The sequence below is a fragment of the Lissotriton vulgaris genome, chromosome 8 (genome assembly GCF_964263255.1).
Source record: "Lissotriton vulgaris chromosome 8, aLisVul1.2, whole genome shotgun sequence".
NCBI lineage: Eukaryota > Metazoa > Chordata > Amphibia > Caudata > Salamandridae > Lissotriton > Lissotriton vulgaris.
The window spans coordinates 1,485,893,492-1,485,912,328 of NC_141696.1; positions in this window are offsets into that span (position 1 = coordinate 1,485,893,492).

Consider the following 18,837-nt stretch of genomic DNA (forward strand, 5'->3'; position numbering starts at 1 on the left):
AGTTCCCCCATCAAAGACTGTGCCTTACACCTCAACTTCTAACTCAAAGCCATGGAGAAATCAGACACCCAGATCCCAATCAAATGAACCTAGCGATCTAGCTCCTGAGGTCTTAGAGTTTGGATACCTTAACTTGCCCCCAGATTGCATGAACATCATTAGGGAGGCAAGAAGACCAACCACACGAGCGTGCTATGCAGCTAAATGGAAGAGATTTGTTATTTACTGCAACAATAATCAAATCAACCCCTTAGACGCTTCAATACAAAACATTATATGTTACTTGCTGCATCTACAAAGATGTAACTTAGCATACTCTTCAATATGACTACACCTCGCTGCTATAGCAGCATACCTTCAAAACAGGCAACACCTTTCACTGTTTAGAATGCCAGCAATCAAAGCCTTCATGGAGGGTTTAAAAAGGGTGATTCCTCCTAGGCACCCCCCTTCCCCAGTCTGGAATCTAAATATAGTACTTACCAGACTCATGGGCCCTCCTTTCGGACCTTTACATTCATGCGAACTACAATTCTTAACGTGGAAAGTTGCATTCTTGGTTGCCATCACCTCACTCAGAAGAGTGAGCGAATTACAAGCATTGACAATTCAAGAACCTTTCATGCAGGTACATGCCAACAGGGTGGTTCTTAGAACAAACCCTAAATTCATGCCTAACGTTGTATCCAATTTCCATATCAACCAATCAATAGAACTGCCAGTGTTCTTTCAAAATCCACAGTCAGTAGCTGAGAGAGCCCTGCACCCACTAGGCGTGAAGAGAGCTCTACTTTATTATGTGGACAGAACTAAATCCTTTAGGAAAACAAAACAACTGTTTGTTGCTTTTGCACCACAACACAAAGGGAATCCAATTTCAAAATCAGGAATAGCCAGATGGATAGTTAAATGCATTCAAATATGCTATCAAAAGGCAAAACACACTTTAACCGTCCCCCCAAGAGCACACTCCACAAGAAAAATGGGGGCATCCATGGCTTTCCCAGGAAATATTTCTCTTCAAGATATCTGTAAGGCAGCCACATGGACCGCCATACACACTTTTACAAAATATCCCGGAGGTAGGCAACCCGGGACATTGCAGGAGCCGGCACTCTGGGATGGCGATCCCCAGAGCCATGTAGGGCTCCAGGAGGAGGTCCCCCCCTCTCATCTTGTATGTAGATAGCCCCAGGGAGGAGGTGCTCCGAGGGGGGCCGCAACGGACCCCCTTCATTAGAGTATGGTGCCCCCGGGAGGTGGCAGTCACTGGAGCTGCATGGGGGGCAGAGACCCATATGCATCCTTATTTATTTTAGACCCGGGGAGGTGGGGCCCGCGAGGACCCCATACTATTAAAATTGGCCCCTGCGGAGGTGGTGGTCCCCGGGTCAGGGGGTGTCTGTTAGGCCCCCCATATTGTTTCAATTAGCCCTGGGGAGGTGGTGGTTCCCGGGGTGCGGGCGGGTCCAGTGGGCCGCAATATTAATTATAATAATAGCCTCGGGGAGGGAGAGGTGGCCTCCCCAGGGATTTGATAAGCCCAGAGCCCTAGGAGGGGGGCTATGTGCGCAAACCTCCTATATAGATTATATGCCCCCAGGACCTGCAAGTGTTGGAGCCCGGTGCATAAATAGAAAAAGGCCTGCTGTCTTTTTTTTTTTTTTCATTTCCACTCTGTAGTCTACAGTCTGATGGCGTCTTGGCTATGTGTGTGCCGAGGACCATCAGAGATGGTGAGCTTGTTTGCATGATAAGTGGGAGTGCTGGTCGTGGCTTTGTAAATCTTGCCTCTGGTTTTGATGATAGTACAGGTTGGCAAGGGGAACACAAGGAGTTTAATCAGGTGATGTGATCATATTTCTTCAGGCCTTGGATGAGATGTGCTGTGTTTAGAAATTTACTAATTCACCGAACATATAGGAAACTATGTAACATAACATTTAGGAATTCAATGTCGCAGTATAAAGGCAGGACAAGTCTTATTCAGTTGAGAGGTGGATTAGTGAAAAATGTACAGAGCTAGAGATCAATGTAAAGGGTGAGGTGTGACGTACGAGTGTCAATACATTATTCATTCAGTTATCTTCTTTTTAAGATGCATCCACTTGTGTAAAGCTTGGCTCAGCAGAATTAGCATAGAGATAGTAAATGGTGGGGATAACAAGTCCCAAGGAAGAACATTGGCTGAATAGCACCGTCACTACTATCTTTTTACCATCTCTGACATATCAGTCTTGCTATGATGTGACAATAAACCCTTCCTGTATAGTTACCTCGCCTATGGTGGGCATAAGTACAGTATGGAAGTAATGTACATTTTAGAGGCAAAGTGCACCTCATACTTAAGTTCTTTCAAAGCACAGCCTTGTATTTACAAGGTGGGTAGAAGGCAGGGGCTCTTTACAAATAAACCACACAAAGCATTAATCAAGTGTTCCTTAACTTCCAATATTATATAGAATAAACGTAATATCATTTTTCATATGTTGTTGTATTAATCAACTTGATTAACTTGGCCTCTTTCCTTGCCTTCCGTTACTGCAGGGATTACATTTGGTCTTCATTTTAGTTTTCCTTCCTAGCTTAGCATCTTTCTGAAATGGTGGTTTTAAACACTAGCATGGCAAAAAGGCCACGCACGCATTTATTATAGTTAGACATTGTTGTCATGTAGTCTGCACTGTTAGTTTCAGGGACACACATTAGTACGCAATGTCCTTGCTTGATTTTGTGCTCGCAGGAGATGATTCTTACCCAGACTAGGTAAAGCTGTTTGTCTGCATCTCTTGCAGAATGAAATATGGCTGGTGTTTTATTATTTTAACAATGCCCCTTTTGAATGCAGGAGAGAGCTACTTCAGGTCGTCGTTTTCATCCATTGTTGAATACAAAACAGTTGTTGCTGAAGCAGAAAGCAATCCTGTCTAATACCATTTTCTGTATGCAATAGGTCTGACCTTGATCTTGCCCTCTTAAATTGTGTACATGCATTGATATCCATGTCACGTGTAATGCAGGGGAAGAGATTATTCATGTCCATAGTTACCATGTTGTATGCATCCTCCCAATGTATGCCACCCATGATGGTGAGACAATCCCGAGTGTCTTTTCTGGAGGCAGCAAACCTTATCCAAAGGACCCGAGCTAGTGATCAATATATTTCGAGGTGTTCTCAAGCAGTGAGCCAATTGAGGACACAATTGGTCTTACCAGTAGGTTGATCTTATTCTTGAGTAATTTGGGAAATAAATATAGTCTCGTAATTTTTGGATAGTCACATTTCAAAATAAATGCTGTTCCCATTCCAAAAGAACCTTCTCTCGTCAATGAATTAACATCTCATTATAAGTGCTGATTGGGTCATCTCCTTACGGGCTACTCTCTCGTAACAATTCTGATCCCGTAGTTGTCTCAGGGCCTCCTCCAAATATTTGTATTTAGCCATTATAACTATATTGCCATCTGCATCTGGATGCTGTATGACTGTTTTGGTCTGATTTCAGGAACTTTAGAGCCCAAAAATGGTCCGGTGTTATGTTTTTCTTCGTGAAAGATGGTTCATATCTAATACATTTTGAATATTGTATAACACCTTTTTCAAAGATACCTATAGCATCTTGTGGCAGAGATGGTAAAAAAATAGGCTTAAGTCCAAACCCACTGGGACAGCTATGGTCAATATTGTCAGGTGCATTGCTCAAATTCCGAACAGGATCTTCATGGTAACTACTATCATTGATAAGTGATTTTTTTTATAAACCTTTTTATTGGATTTTATCATGTTATAAGTCCTACAGTAATCAATCTTGACCGCTGCGGTATTACCTATTAACATTAACATCACTATGACACATGGCAGCGTAGTAATTAATCGCATAGGTCATTAGTTGAGGAAGGGAGGGCATCCCCCCTAGGGAGGGCATCCCTCTTATCATCTCCGCCAAAGGTTCCCGGCGGCATCGAGGAAGCGGTCGGTGGTAGGATTTACCGCAGTTCTCCGACCCGCATGATTGTCTCTAGTCCATTGACCCCTGTACAGGGAGTGGTAAATAGATAATCCAATTTTAAACCAAACTTGGGGAGTGTAACTCGGGAAATGTGGGGTCAGGGATGAGGGTGGGAAGGGGGCTTGGGGTCGCAGAAGGCGGGGTTCAGTGTAGAGGAGCCCCATGTCGTTCCATTAGTGTCAAGCACTTTAAAGACTCTTGTCTGAAGGTGTTATTCCTGTAGGGTAACCCGGGGGGGAAGCTGGCGTCACACGGAAGGGGGGGGGGGGGGGGGGGGGGTTAAGACGCGCAGGTGGGTTAGGATGCACTGGATTATGGCGCTGCCGGGGGTTTTTGCGTGTGTTCTGTGATGTTCGTGTGTGTTTGCTTAAAGTCCTGTAGGAGTGTTGCCCATTCTAACGAGATAGGACGTCGACGTATGCCACGGGCCTCCTCTTGCCGGATAAGATCTTCCTCGGCTGCGGCCCACTTCTTTACCGCCCCCCACCATGCAGCTATTGGGGGCCCCTCTGCCGGTGGCAAATGCATTGCCACACTGCGCTTGGCCAACAGCACAGCCAGCAAGGCAAATTTGGTCCCTACTTTCTTCCGGTTATTGCGTTTAAAAATGCCTAGGGCACATGCCTCCCATGTATGGAAGTCGGTGAGACCTGGGACCGTTTGCAAGGTGGTGTGTACCGTCGTCCAAAGGGTTTGTATCACAGGGCATGACCAAACATATGAGCAAATGTGGCGTCTGGCTTGTGACATCGGGGGCAGTTAAAGTGGGATGCTGGGTAAAATCGTTTACTATCATTGATAAGTGATGAGAGATTATGCAGTATGTTTATAGCACTGATGACATTACTGATAGATTGTTGACGTGTGATATCGATCTTAGTTTTGCCTTGGTTGGTATGATACCATTTTATCACTTTTAATTTGGGTGTAAAATGAAGCACATAAATCTGACTTTGAACAGAATTAAAATCTGATGAAGGACAAAAGTTAGATTCAAAGACAATAGTTCAATTTCATTTTGGTTCAAATTATAGTCCGAAAGATTTACCACATTCATCTTTTGTTGCTTCATTGTGGCTCTCTTCTTCTCCTCCTTCTGGACTTTTCTGGTTCTCTAGAGAATAGACAACTCCCTCCTGGAACCCTAATTCAGCACTGATTCTCAGACAGAGATGCAGCAAAATGTTGATTCGGATAAGGTTGTGAAAATTCCTTGTACAGGCCCTGGGTGTGAAGTGTTCTTAACACAGTTCAGAACAATGGTTTAAACATGTAATTGTAAATATCCTTATACAGCTCTTATGACTGGTGACTAGGCATTGAAGCACTTTTTCGACGAGTAGCATCCTACTCTGGAACATAAGATCAGTAGTTAGTTGGTTAGTACAAACTTTTGTGTAGCATGCAAATGCTTATTAACAGTGCAAAGATAAATATGAAGCCATAAATTGCAAAGGAAATACATTTCCTTTCCTTTACTCTGAATTATTCACGTGCGTGATTAATCTTTTCAATGCACGTTATGGCAGTACATTTTTTAATGTACTGTTGATAGTGGCCGAGCTCCCGGATTGAAAAGCCTCAACTGTGGACTCTCAAATTCCTTTACCGCAGCCAAGACAAACATGGAAGGCCCTGAGGAGCCTGCTTACTCTACTGGAGAAAGAACCCTAACGTGCAGTGCTGCTGTAGGCTTAGTCCACAAAGACGTAGACCAGGTCCTACTGCCTATTAGCAACCTCACTTCATGGGCTACAGCTCTTGTAGAGAATCTTGCTTCACGGGGAGCCCCGCACTGCGATATCTTGCCTTTTTCTGTGCATAGACAGGAAAGAAGGACGAGGATTCTATGGCAGGACCGGAGGTTCAGATTATGCTTCTCAACTTCCTTACTACTCGAACAGCAGCCAATGAAAAAACAGTAAACATGTAAAAACACTACATATCCCATGAGGCTTTGAACCACGCCTCCTTTAATAACTAATCAAACATGTCCTGAGTATACAAAATAGCGAGGCACCATCTTATCTGCCTATTTCTTTGCTGCTCCGCAGTCAAGATAAGTGCCTCGTTTATTTTGCTCATTACTTGCATATATGGTTGATCTATGTTTATTCATGCATATGCTGTTAATTATTATATATTGCCATGTGTTTATTACTCTCTTTGGTTTTTTAGGTCTCAGCCTGCGAAAGACTGCGCACATGCGCAGTCGAGCTGGCGAGACTTAATGAGGTAGAGTGAGTTTCACTAGCAAGGTTAAGCCCCGCCCCTCTTTTCCATTGGGTGGCGCCCTAAACGGAGGGCCAGCCATAGGAGAAGAGGTCCTAGTGACGTTCTTCATTCTCTCTAAGCCCCGTCCTTTTCAGACTGGCTTACTTGACTTACTGCTGCGGTAAAAGGTTTCTTATCTTCTTTATGGGTCCAGATGGCCCCATAAAGAAGATAAGGAACCTTTTACCACAGCAGGAAGTCGGGGCACGCAGTCTGAAAGGGACGGGGCTAAAAGAGAAATTTCTTTCATGTAAGAATAATCGCGGCACCCGCTCTTTACTTTTAAAATGTTATAAGTAAAGCGGGGGTGCAGCGATTATACCAACGTGAAAGAAATAGAAAATACATCTATTTCTTTCATTTTAGTATAATTGCGGGACCCGCGCTTTACTTGTAACATTTTAAAAGTAATGCGCGGGTGCCGCGATTATACCAACATGAAAGAAATAGATGTTTTCTCTATTTCTTTCATGTTGCCCGAGGAGAGTAGCCTTCCCGCAGCTGTTACACAGGGCCTGCTGCCACCAGTTTGTCAGATGTTTTTATCCGAGCTGGCTGTTAGTAAATAAACGGGGGTGCTGTTCATGGCACGCCCGTGTGCGCCCTCACGGTCTGATCGTGTGCAGGAGGGAGGGGTGGAGGCTGTCACAATATATATGCTTGTCTCCTTTCATTGATTCGGACGCTGGCTGGTCCTTTCTATTCCTGTTTTTGGTTTGGTCATGCGTGGATCTGATAAACGGAAATGCTGTCCTATTGTTGCATGTTTAACGATATTGACAGCTCGGCGTTGCTCGGAAAGAGAGCCCCAGTTTGGGCGAGGGGGTGAGACGACATGCATGTCATTGCTCAGAGTCTATAGCGTCTATAGCGCCTATGAAGCCAGGATGCCCACAGAGTGCAGATAGCGCTCCCGATAGACGCTGGCTCTGCCCTTCCCTGCCCAGTAAGCGCAGGATGCTGGGCACAGCACTGGAAGAGAGGAGGTGGAGGGTGGGGTTAGCAGGCAGCAGCATTTCTGAGCTCGTCTCATCTCATTGTTTTGGCAGCTGCTGCTGCAGAGGAATGCGCGGTTCCTGCTCGGAGAGTGCCCCTTCCTGTGTCCGGGGTGCTGATGGCAGACGGATCAGGTGAAGCATAGACGAAGATTGTTCTTGGCGGGGAGCTGCCTCGGCCCTCTCTGCAGCAGGAACCACCCTGACCAAGTTGCATGCCAGCCAGCCCCTGAACTTGTTGAATATGGTCCCTGAGTGCCTTGGCATGCCCTGAAGGTGATCTGTTGAATCCAACCCCTAAGCTTGTGCCATCAGAGCGCTCGCTTCCCTCGGTGAAGGGACGTGAGATGTGCTCGCTGGCATGGAACAGTATATTTTGATGGTACTTGGGCGGCACTATCTTTTGTTTGCCGATGCATTTATCCTTTCTGATTGGGGAGTGTGACTAAGCACCTCGTAATCGGTGAATGATCTGCTGTTGCCTAAATGTGTCTGGCAGGGGGGTTTGCTGTAGTCCGTGGCGGTCTGTGATGTCTTTGGCTGCAGAAGCGGTGATGCTTTGCTGGCGAGTAAAGGGGACATGCCATGTCACCTACGTGCTTTAACGCAGTAATCTGTGCATGTAAACCGTTTTTGAAATAAGGATGTAGAACACTGCACAACAAGAATACTTTTACGGAACATTGGCCCGTGTCAGTGTCATTGTCCTGTTTACAATGCACTTGAAGCTGGGCCTGTGCAGACAGGGCTCTATTATGAACGCTGTTAGCTTTCCTCCCCATGCCCCCTCACTCTTGTGGAAATTCTTTTTTAGGTTATACCACGATTTAACATTGTTGACCACCTCCAACCAGGTGTCATGCTACATCCTGCGTATTTTGTTCTTGCGAGTAGGAGCCGTTATCAATGTTTGTAGTGTAAACAATTGTTCAGGCTCAGTCGGAAATGTGGTGTATAGTGACCTCATAGCCGTGTACAGCATTAGGTACGTGACTCTTTTCATTGGAGTCTGATGTGCACATAAGGAGGGATCTGCCCACTTAATAAATGTATTTTGGGGGAAGAAATGGCCCATGGTGTCTAGTCCCATCTCTGCAAGTAATGACAGCATGTTCTGTTCCTGAGTTACAGTAAGGTGGGGGTATTTGGCCGTTGGCAGTGCACGCGCATATATCGGCAGTTTGTCGGCTCTATGTGCCAACGCATGCCACGCTCTCGAAGTGCATTTAGCCGTTTGTATCACGTCTCCTGTCGTGTATCGAATTGGTCAGCTAGCAGCGCTGTCAAAGGTGCAGGGGAAACGCTATCTGTCTCCACTGCGATATGTAGTATGTATGCGTGAGGTTTCATCCAAAAGTGTGCATGTTGAGCCTGCGCACATAGGTAATATAATTGAAAATCCGGTGCCCCAAAACCGCCCAGGTGATATGGTTGTGTAAGGACTCTCCAGCTTGTTCTAGCCTGTTTACCAGCCCATGTTAGTCTCTGGAGGGCAGAACGTAATCTATCAAAGAAGGACTTATTCAGCCAAATTGGTATGTTCCAGAACAGATACAGGAATCTAGGCAAAATTATCATTTTCTGAAGGGCTATCCTGTCGGCCATTGATAGAGGCACCTTTATCCATCTGTCTATCTGATCTTCTAATCTTGTCATTGCCTTACCATTATTTTCCCTAATGACTACCTCTGGATCTCTGTGTACCCTGATTCCTAGGTATTTAACCGGATCTGTGCGCCAGTTCGGGGGAAATTCTAGCTCAGGTTCCTTTGTGATTTTAGTAAGTGGAACCACAACCGATTTATCCCAGTTTATGCGGAGGCCAGCGTAGTGTTCATATTTAACATATTCCCTGATGAGTGGGTTTAGATTCCTGTTGGGGTGCATGGTGTATATGACCATGTCATCCGCATACAATGCTATACCAATCGGTCTGAGGCCAAATTGTAGGGCCTTTGCAGAGTGTTTCTGCCGAATTTTACAGGCCAGCGGCTCAAGTATTAGCGCAAAAAGCATCAGTGATAATGGGCATCCTTGTCGAGTACCATGTGTAATTGATATAGGGACAGAAGTGGAGCCATTTATCATAACTCGTGCTTTGGGCATCGTATATAGCAAGGAGATCTATTTTAAAAAGAGTTTTACGCAAGGTTACAAACATAAAACTCCATTCCACGGAGTCAAATGCCTTGGCGGCGTACAAGAGGGCTGCAGCTGCTGGCACGTCTGGGTCTAATTGGTGATAGAGAGAAGATGTTGTGAAGATTGTGGATGGTAGACTGTGTGGGCATAAAGCCCGCTTGGTCCGGTAGTATTAAATTACATAGAAGTGGTTGTATTCTATTCGCATTTTTTTTTGCTAAAATTTTCACGGCAATATTTATTAGGGACAAGGGCCTGTATGAATCGCACACGTGAGGATCTTTACTTGGCTTCAGGAGTGCTATTAGGATGGCCTCATTTAGTGTGGTCGATAATGTGTCTTCCTCATATACTTCTTCAAGCATTTCGGCGAAATGTGGTATTAGTATGTCTCGGTATTCTTTATAGAATCCTCCCAGTAGGTCGTCAAGCCCAAGAGCTTTATTATTGGGCAGAGAGTTGAATGCATCTATTATTTCCTCCTTAGAAATAGGGAGGCAAAAATATTTTTCTATGAGTGGCTGATAACCATGCCAGCCCAATATCCTTTAGATAGTTCCATATATCCGGAGTGGAGGCCGATACCTGGGCCATATAGAGTTGGGTATAATAGTCAATGAAGCATTTCAGTATGGCTGGTGTGTCATAAACTGGATCGCCCTGTGCGTCTTGGATCTGCGTGATAAATGTCGTGGTATGTGTAGGCCTGATGTTATATGCTAAAGCATTTCCAGGTCTGCCCCCCTCCCCGTAGTTCCGAGCTGTATACTTGCAAGAGATGTATTTAATCTCATCATCAGCAAATTTGTTATCAATGTGTTTCCTAATGTCGGCTAATATCTTGTCACTTGGAGTGACTTCGAATTTGCGTTCCAGCTCAATAGTGTCAGTTTCAAGTTTCTCTAACTGTCGTTGTATATCGCTCAATATACCTGCATGTGCACTTATACAGTGTCCCCGTATGGTGACTTTGAATGCTTCCCAGAGGGTCCTTATACTCTGGACAGAGCCAGTGTTTTGCTCTAAGAATGTTAGTATGGCTTGGCGCAGTTCCTCTCGGAATACCTGATCTTGTAATGCCGTCTGTCTCAGTCTCCATGTAAATTGCCTCGGGGTGTGCGTTGGTAATTCTAATTTTATTTGGACCGGTGCATGGTCGGACAATGTCTTGGGCAGGTGTAGCACCTCAGTAGTCCATGTGCATACATCTTGTGGTATTAACCAATAATCTAGTCTGGACCATATAAGATGTGTTGACGAGAAACACGTCACCTCTCTTCTATCTGGGTGTCGCTATCTCCATATATTTACGAGGTTCCAATATATCATCCCATCTCTTATAACTCTAGCCGAGTGTTTACCATATCTATCTAGGCCTTTCGATCCACAGTTGGGTCTAAACAAGTATTAAAATCGCCTCCCCAAAGTATAGTACCTGGCTGGAGGGAGCTCAGTTTTGCCCAAATTCCAGCATGGAAAAAGGGGTCATCCGTATTTGGACCATATACATTTACTATGGTTAACATTGTGCCCCCGTAATTTCCTTGTAAAATCACAAAACGCCCTTGGTCATCTTGTACGGATTTAATTAGTGAGTTTGGCACTGTACGCTTCACCCAAATCAAGATGCTTCTAGCTTAGGATGAGTAGGATGATGCTAGCCTGAAGGAGGCCCATTTTGCACCAATTTGTTGTTCCCTAGAGTGTGTGAGATGTGTTTCCTGCAAACAAGCCACATCTATCCTGTGCCTGTCCAAGTACGCCAGCACCTTACGTATTTTCTGTGGGTTTTGCAGGCCTCTTACGTTCCAGGAGAGGGGTGTCAGTGGTCTGTGTTGCTTTAGAGTGTCACCCACTGTGTGTGGAGTCATCTCCTATCGTAAGTATGTTCCTAGTGTGTCTGTTAGTGTCAGTCACAAGTATTTCTGCCATCACACCGCTGGTCCGAGTTTTCTGTTTACCCAATGCCCCCCCTCCCACTCCACCACCCCAGAACTAGTGGAGACACCCCATTCAACAATAATCAACATATCCCCTCAAAAGAATCAAAATAAAGAAAAATACAACAGTTAGTGTGGTTCACGCGTAGGGGTCAGAGCTGCCTACCCTTTGCTTGTGACCTAGGTCACATGGGTCTGTGCCCATCCATTCACAACATAACTTCAACAATTAACATTGATAGCCCTCAATGTATACGGAACCGTGTGGGTATCGACGGGAATTTGTCTACTTCGAGCAATGCACAATACCCTTGTGATATAACATAGCCCATAACCAGTACAGTATTATCTTATCGGTTGCCAACTTATCTGACGTTGTATATCCGCAGTGATCTTATAGATGAGTCTTAGGTAGCCTCCAACAGCTGGACAAGAGTTTATTTCACTGTGTGGGCTGGTATTATCACATCGTCCATAGCGTGTCCATTTTTCCAAAATTATTCGACATCTGACATTGTGGACTGTTCTCCATGGTCACCTCGTGGCGATTTCCTCTGTGTGCCCAATTTTCCTTTCTGTTGCAGGAATCCGATGATTCATTGAAAATCCGTGATTTGCCGTCAACGGTGATTCTGAGTCTGTCTGGTTATAGCATAGCGTATGGTATGTTCAGCTCCCTCAAAATTTGCTTTACGGTGACAAATTTCTTGCACACTTCCTGCACCGACGAGGTAAAGTCCGGGTATATTGAGATGTCCATGCCGTCATGGGACAATTTTCACAGTTCTCTGGCTTTGCGCAGGGCTGCATCATGCTCTCTATAGTTCAGAATTTTGACAATGATCGGCCGCTGTCTGGACCCGGTAGGTGGTTTAGGCGCCAGGGATCCATAGGCTCTCTCGACAATAAACACTTCAGAAAAAGTGTCTCTTCCCAGCATAGATATTAACAGTCTTTTGACATATTGTTCCATTGGGCCCGTATTTGTTGTTTCCGAGAGTCCCATCAGGCGTATGTTACTTCTCCTAGACCGGGCTTCCAAATCCTCTATCTTTGTCGTCATCGCCGCCAGTTGTTTCTCCAACTTCGTTTGCTTTGCGGCCAGTTGTATTTGAGAATCTTCAGCCTCAGATATTCTCCGCTCCGCCATATCAATGCGTTCTATATGTTTGTCCAGTCGTTCGGACATCCTGACCACTCTGTAAGTCAGGGAGTCTAGCTTTCCGTCTATGCTGGTTAGTGCAGCTTGGATTGTACTAAACATGGATTGTATGTCATCATTTGTAATCCCACCTGCAGCTCCTTGTGCAGGTTGAGATGGAGCATGTTCCTTAGTAGTCGCTTCTTGTTGTTTTTTAGCCTTTTTAAGTTCAAAAAGAATTTTATTACGGGAAAGGGAAGAGGAGCAAGGTGTCAATACAAAATACAATGAAATGATAGAAAATATGAATATATCAATAAACAATTAGCATAATACCATTATAAATAATAATGAAAGCTAATAATAAGCGTCCAAGTTGAGTAAAATCAATGAGCAACAATTATAGAGATAAAATTTATACAAAAGGAAGTACATACAGTTGATAATGTAAAAGAAGTGGAATGTAGGGGGCAGTTAGGGAGGCTTGAGAACTTCTTGTTGTGAAGGTTTCAGGTGAAATGAACGTTTAGCACATACATCAAGGTAGAGCGTAACAGGAAGCCATAAGTCTGTACGCTTTGCCGCCATGTGGCCCGGAAAAACAAAAGCAGTATCCAGTCTATGATTATGGCATACGTTATACCACCATGCTTTAAAGGAGATGTTAGAAAAATTCTTCCAGTTGACTGTAATTTGCTGAAAAGCAACAGCTAATAATAAATCGACAATCTGAATATTAAGTTCGACATCTTCCCAACAGGGAGAAAGACTTCCTAAAAAAGCATTAGTGCAAGAGAAAGGAATACAAGTATGAAACATCACATTCATTTGGGCCCAAACCTGCAGCCAGAAGTCATGAACCGGTTTGCATAGGAACAAGATATGAAATAAAGTCGCCTGCGGGGAAGAACAGGACCAGCAAATGTGTGGAGTAGCAGGAAAGCGTTTATGAAAATCAGATGGTGTGAGAAGAAGTCTGTTATAAATGAAGAACAAGGTTTGTGTCAGGGTCGCTGCTCTAGAGGACTTGCGAATTTTATTCCAGATCTTATCCCATAAAGAAATGGGCCAAGAAACTGCAAGTTTCTGTTCCCAACATTCCTCCACCTTGGATTTAGGTCTGATAGAGTCTTTAGTATGAAGGTGTTTGTAAATAGAGGAGGCTTTAGGAGTGGTGCGTAGAAAGGAGTGAAGAGATGAGATGGGAGTAGGGGAAGAAGAAGGGGAAGGTGTGTGCAATAGACGAGTGTAAGTTGCCATTACAGCCTCTTTAAGAAGAAGATATTTGTGGATAAAGGAAGCAGGCAGAGCATAGGTGGTGCGGAGAATAGGGAAGGATATGAAAGAAGAATGTGAAAATAGCTGGGAAACCCAAATTAGTCCTTTATGCCGCCACGACTTCCAATAAAAGGACTTTTCACGTATCAAAAGGGAAGTGTTATGCCAAATGGTAGACGTAAGGAACTCAGCAACAGTGACAGGGGGAGTAGGAGAAGAAGAGAGAAGCAGTTTAGCGGTGAATTTGTGAATGGGAGTAGGAATAGAAGAAGGCTTGCGTGAAAAAGAAAGATATTCAGCAAGAGAGAAGGGGGAAAGGAAGAGGTGTTCAAGTTTAGCCCATAAGGAACATGGGGAAGCCGGGTCCTGCAACCAGAGGGAAGCCTGTCGCAATAAGAACGCCTTATGATAAACTGGGAAGTCTGGGAAATTAACTCCACCTTCTGATTTGGGACGTATAAGCCTAGCAAGGGACATTCTAGATTTTTTGTTGCTCCAGAGGAAAGATGTAAAAATTGAGTTAATTCTCCTGAAAAATTTAGAGGGGATGGAGACGGGAATATTAGAAATGGTGTAGAGGACTATAGGAGATAGCATAATTTTAATTGTATCGAGACGGCCCCACCATGACAAGTAAAGGGGATGCCATCTAGATGTTAAGTCCAATAGTTTTTGAATACATTTATTTAAACAAAGGGAGACCGTGCCTGTAATAGAAGGGGTGATATGTAGGCCAAGGTATTTAATGTGTGAGGAACTCCATGTGAAATTGGAAGTATGAAAATCAGGTTTAAATGTGAACTTCGTCAAGGGCAAAATCTCACACTTGTCATTATTGAGCTTGTATCCAGATATTTGAGAATAGTCTCTGACTTCAGCAAGGAAAGCAGGAATAGATTCAATAGGGTTAGAGATAAAAAGTAAAATATCGTCCGCATAAGCGGCAAGCTTAATTTGGGAGTCTGAAGCAGAAAAGCCATGGATGTTAGGGTTTTGTCGAAGTTTGGACAGAAAAGGTTCTAGAGCCAGATTAAAAAGAAAAGGGGGCAAGGGACAACCTTGGCGCACTCCTCTCCCTAAATCAAAAAAGGAGGAGACCAGGCCATTAGCGCAGACTGCCGCACGGGGATTGGAGTACAATAAAGAAATCAAAGAGATACATTTGGGGCCAAATCCAAACCATTTAAGGGTGTGAAATAGATAGGTCCACTCAACCCTATCAAAAGCTTTCTCAGTATCTAGGGCAATTGCTGCAAGAGTAGTAGGTAATTTATGGGATTTTGCTAAAACATTAAACAAAAGTCTAGTGTTATCTGTGATGAATCGGCCCTTGACGAAGCCTGATTGTTCCTCACCTAAGAGGTCTGGAAGCAATAGATCAAGACGTGCTGCAAGTGATTTAGCAAAAACCTTGTAATCGATATTAACCAAGGAAATAGGCCTATAGTTTTTACAATATTGAGCGTCTTTCCCCTCCTTGGGTATGAGACACATATGGGCATCAGAGAAAGAACCTGAGGAAGCACCTAAGGCAAGAAATGAGTCTAGGAGAGAGTGTAATCTTGGAATAAGGAGTTTTGAAAAATGGAGAAAGAATTCCACAGTAAGACCATCTGGTCCAGGGGCTTTATCTTTTTTAAGAGTCTGGAGTGCTAGAAGTAATTTGTGTTGAGAAATATCTAGTTCTAAGGAGGAAAGATCAAGAGGGAAATGATCAGGTTTATGTATGTTAGAAAAGAAATGGTCCAAAGAATAGGTGGAGGGTTGGGTTTCAGATGAGTACAAGGATTTGTAAAAAGAAGAGAATGCGGTGAGGATGTCTGCATCTTTATGTTGAAGATTAGATTGGGTGTCGTAAATAGACTCAATATTCAATTTGTTGTGTTTGATTTTCAAATAATTAGCCAAAATTTTCCCGGCTTTATTTCTACCACCATCAAATTTTGCACTGGATTTCAATAAATATAAAGAAGCATCCTCTGTAGATTTTTTGTTGAACTTCATTTTGGCATTAACAAGGGCTGTTAAACTTTCTTGTGAGTGAGAGATAAAATAGGCGTGTTCCAAATTCTTGATGTCTTGAAGGCGGTCTCCTGTAAATGTGCGGGCAATTTTCCGTTTCTTTGCAACATAACTAATTATAAAATCTCTTGCCGAAGCCTTGAAGGCATCCCAGATAGTGTGTTTGGGGATAGAGGGGGTGTTGTTAAACAAAAAAAATTCATGAAAGAATTCAATAAAAGAAGCGGTGAATTTGGGATCTAGCAAAAGGGCGTTATTAAAATGCCATCTCTTAGGACCAACAGGTTTAGGAAGTATGTCAATATGAGCTACGGTAGGAGCATGGTCCGAGAGTAAAATAGGACCAATGTCAGCAGTAGTAAGAGTTTGGGCAATATTGTGAGTAACAAAAATATAATCAATCCGGGACTGGGAATGATGACAAGGGGAGTAAAAAGTAAATTCTCTCGTTGTTGGATTACACAAGCGCCATGCGTCAATAAGCTTATGCTGTGATATAGCTTGGGTAAAGAGTTTGTGAGATTTATTTGGAACATAGGGAGTCTTGGAATTCCGGTCGAGGAAAGGATCCAGGGGTTGGTTACAATCACCAGCTAAGATGAAATTGTCATCAGCAAATCTGGTGATAAGGTGGGAAAAGTCATGCCAAAAAGCTGGATCACCACCAGTGGGAGCATAGACATTAAGAAGGGAAATTGGAACACCCTTTAAAGACAGTTTAACATATACCCATCGACCTTCAACATCTGATTCCTGAGCAATTAGGGAATGGGTAAGGGTTTTACGACAAAGTATAGCTACCCCATTTCTTTTACCGTCACCTTGGGAGTAATAAGCCTCACCCACCCATCCTCTTTTGAGCTTAGCCGATTCTACGTCAGATAGATGAGTTTCTTGTAAAAATGCAACATCTACATTTAATCTGGCTAGATGGGTTAAGATTCTTTGCCTCTTAATCGGAGAATTAATGCCCTTAACATTCCATGTAATTATTTTTAATGACATAATACATAAAAGAAAAGAAAAAGAAGAGCAGTAGCGACGTAAGAAGAAGAGCTCATGAGAGAAAAAGAGCAAAAAAGAGAGAATTGATCATAACTGCGTGAAAGAGAGGAAAGAAGGAAAAGGAAAAAGGAGAGAAGTATAAAGGAGAATGAAAGAGGAAGACAGGAGTGAGAAGAAAAGGAAGATGCAGAGAGAGAAAAGCAAATGTTAGGAGATAAAATAGTAGTAGCCGCAAACGTAAGAAAGAAACATGTAGAAACAGGAGAACACAAAACAAAATCTTGAGGATTAAGAAGGAGAAGGAAGTAGAGTATAGGAGACACCTTTAAGCATGGAAGAAATACGAGAACCAGGGAAACGGGGACAAAGGGGAAAATAAACATGATGAACAAGTAGAAAACTGTACTTACGAGAGGAAGAAGGGGCAAAATCAGGAAAAGAATCAAACGAGAAGAAGAAGAGGGGGGGTAGAGCCAACTAGAGGAGGTCGGGCGAAGAGGTCAACGAACCACCCAACCAAGGGGAGAACACAGAACGCGATATGTAACCAGTGGACAAAGAAGAAAAACATTAGGAAACTGAACCACTGGACAAACCAAAGAGAAACCATGTAAATAGAAAAGTAGGGCAAGAAGGGAATATATGAAGGAAAAAGGGAATGAATATAGAAACATATAGGAATAAAAAGCACAACTGCCAAACACGGAAAGTAAATGAAAAGGAGAACAACAGTAAATATCAACCATCAAAAGAGAGAGAAGATGCAAAAATCATGGAGGGTAAGAGGAGGATGGACCAGAGAGGTCCATATCAGCTGCTTGACAAGAGTTCAGAAAGCTCTGGAGACGAACTGGATCCTCGTAGGTTGTCGTTTTGTTATTGTAGGTAACCCTGAAAAAACACGGGTGGAATAGACCATATCTGGCACCAATGGAGCGAAGAGCGGGTCTCATATCCAGAAAGGCCTTGCGTCGAGTCGCCGTGGCTCTTGCGTAATCCTGTGCGAAGACCAAGGAAGATCCTGACCAGGTTAAACGAGGAGAGGCTCTAGCTGCTGAAAGAACCTTTAGTAAGTCGGTGTATTCCAGAAAATACATGATGACGCCTCTTGGTTTCAAAGAAGTGGAGGAAGGAGAAGGAGCTCTTCCAAGTCTATGGGCCCGTTGTATGTTAAGAACAGTACCTTCCGGCAGGTGCAAGAGGGTGGGAAGAAAGGATTTGAAAAAAGCAATGGGGTCAGACACCTCGCATCCCTCCACCAGGCCGTAAATATGTAGGTTGTTGCGTCTATTTCTATTTTCAAGCTCCTCCACCTGCTTTTGAAGAGATGCGACCTGTAAGTGCAAGTGGGAGACTTTGGACGACGATTCCTGAAGAGAAGAGACGCTGCGCTCCACAGACGTGACTCTCGCATCCATTTGAGACCAATTGTCAGTTAGAACCTGTAGTTTGGCGTTAGTTTCTTCCATAAAAGGACGTAATGCCCTTATCTCTTCCAGCAACAGTTCCATGGATATGGCAGAGGCAGGATTAGATGGAGAAGGAGGGTCCTTTTTCAGCCGTTTGGTGGTACCCTTCCCTACATGCTGTGCAGATTGCTCCATTGAGGACTGTGGCGGGAGGGCAGAAGATGACTGAGAAACTTCTAACTGAGCAAGGGCCGAGAACACCTTGGAATTTTTGACGAAAATATGCTGCTGAGGTTTAGTGACGCCGTTCGACGTTAGTTTACCCATGGAAATTAGCCATAAAAAAGAAAAGCAGTCAAATAGGAAATGCGCAGAAATCCCTTACACTGCAAAGCAACTTGTTGAGGACTATGCTGTAAAGGAAAAAGAAAGTCTCCAATGTATGAAGTAAAATAGGGTAAACTAGCAGCTATAGTAGAAAAAGTCCGGTAGAAAAGCACAGATCATAAAATGGCCGTCATCTTCAGAACAATAGGAGGCTTAAGGCAGTATTAAACATCACCCAAAAAAAAAAAAGCAGGCACAGTCAAGAGGTAAAACAAGTCAGCAATAAAGGAAACA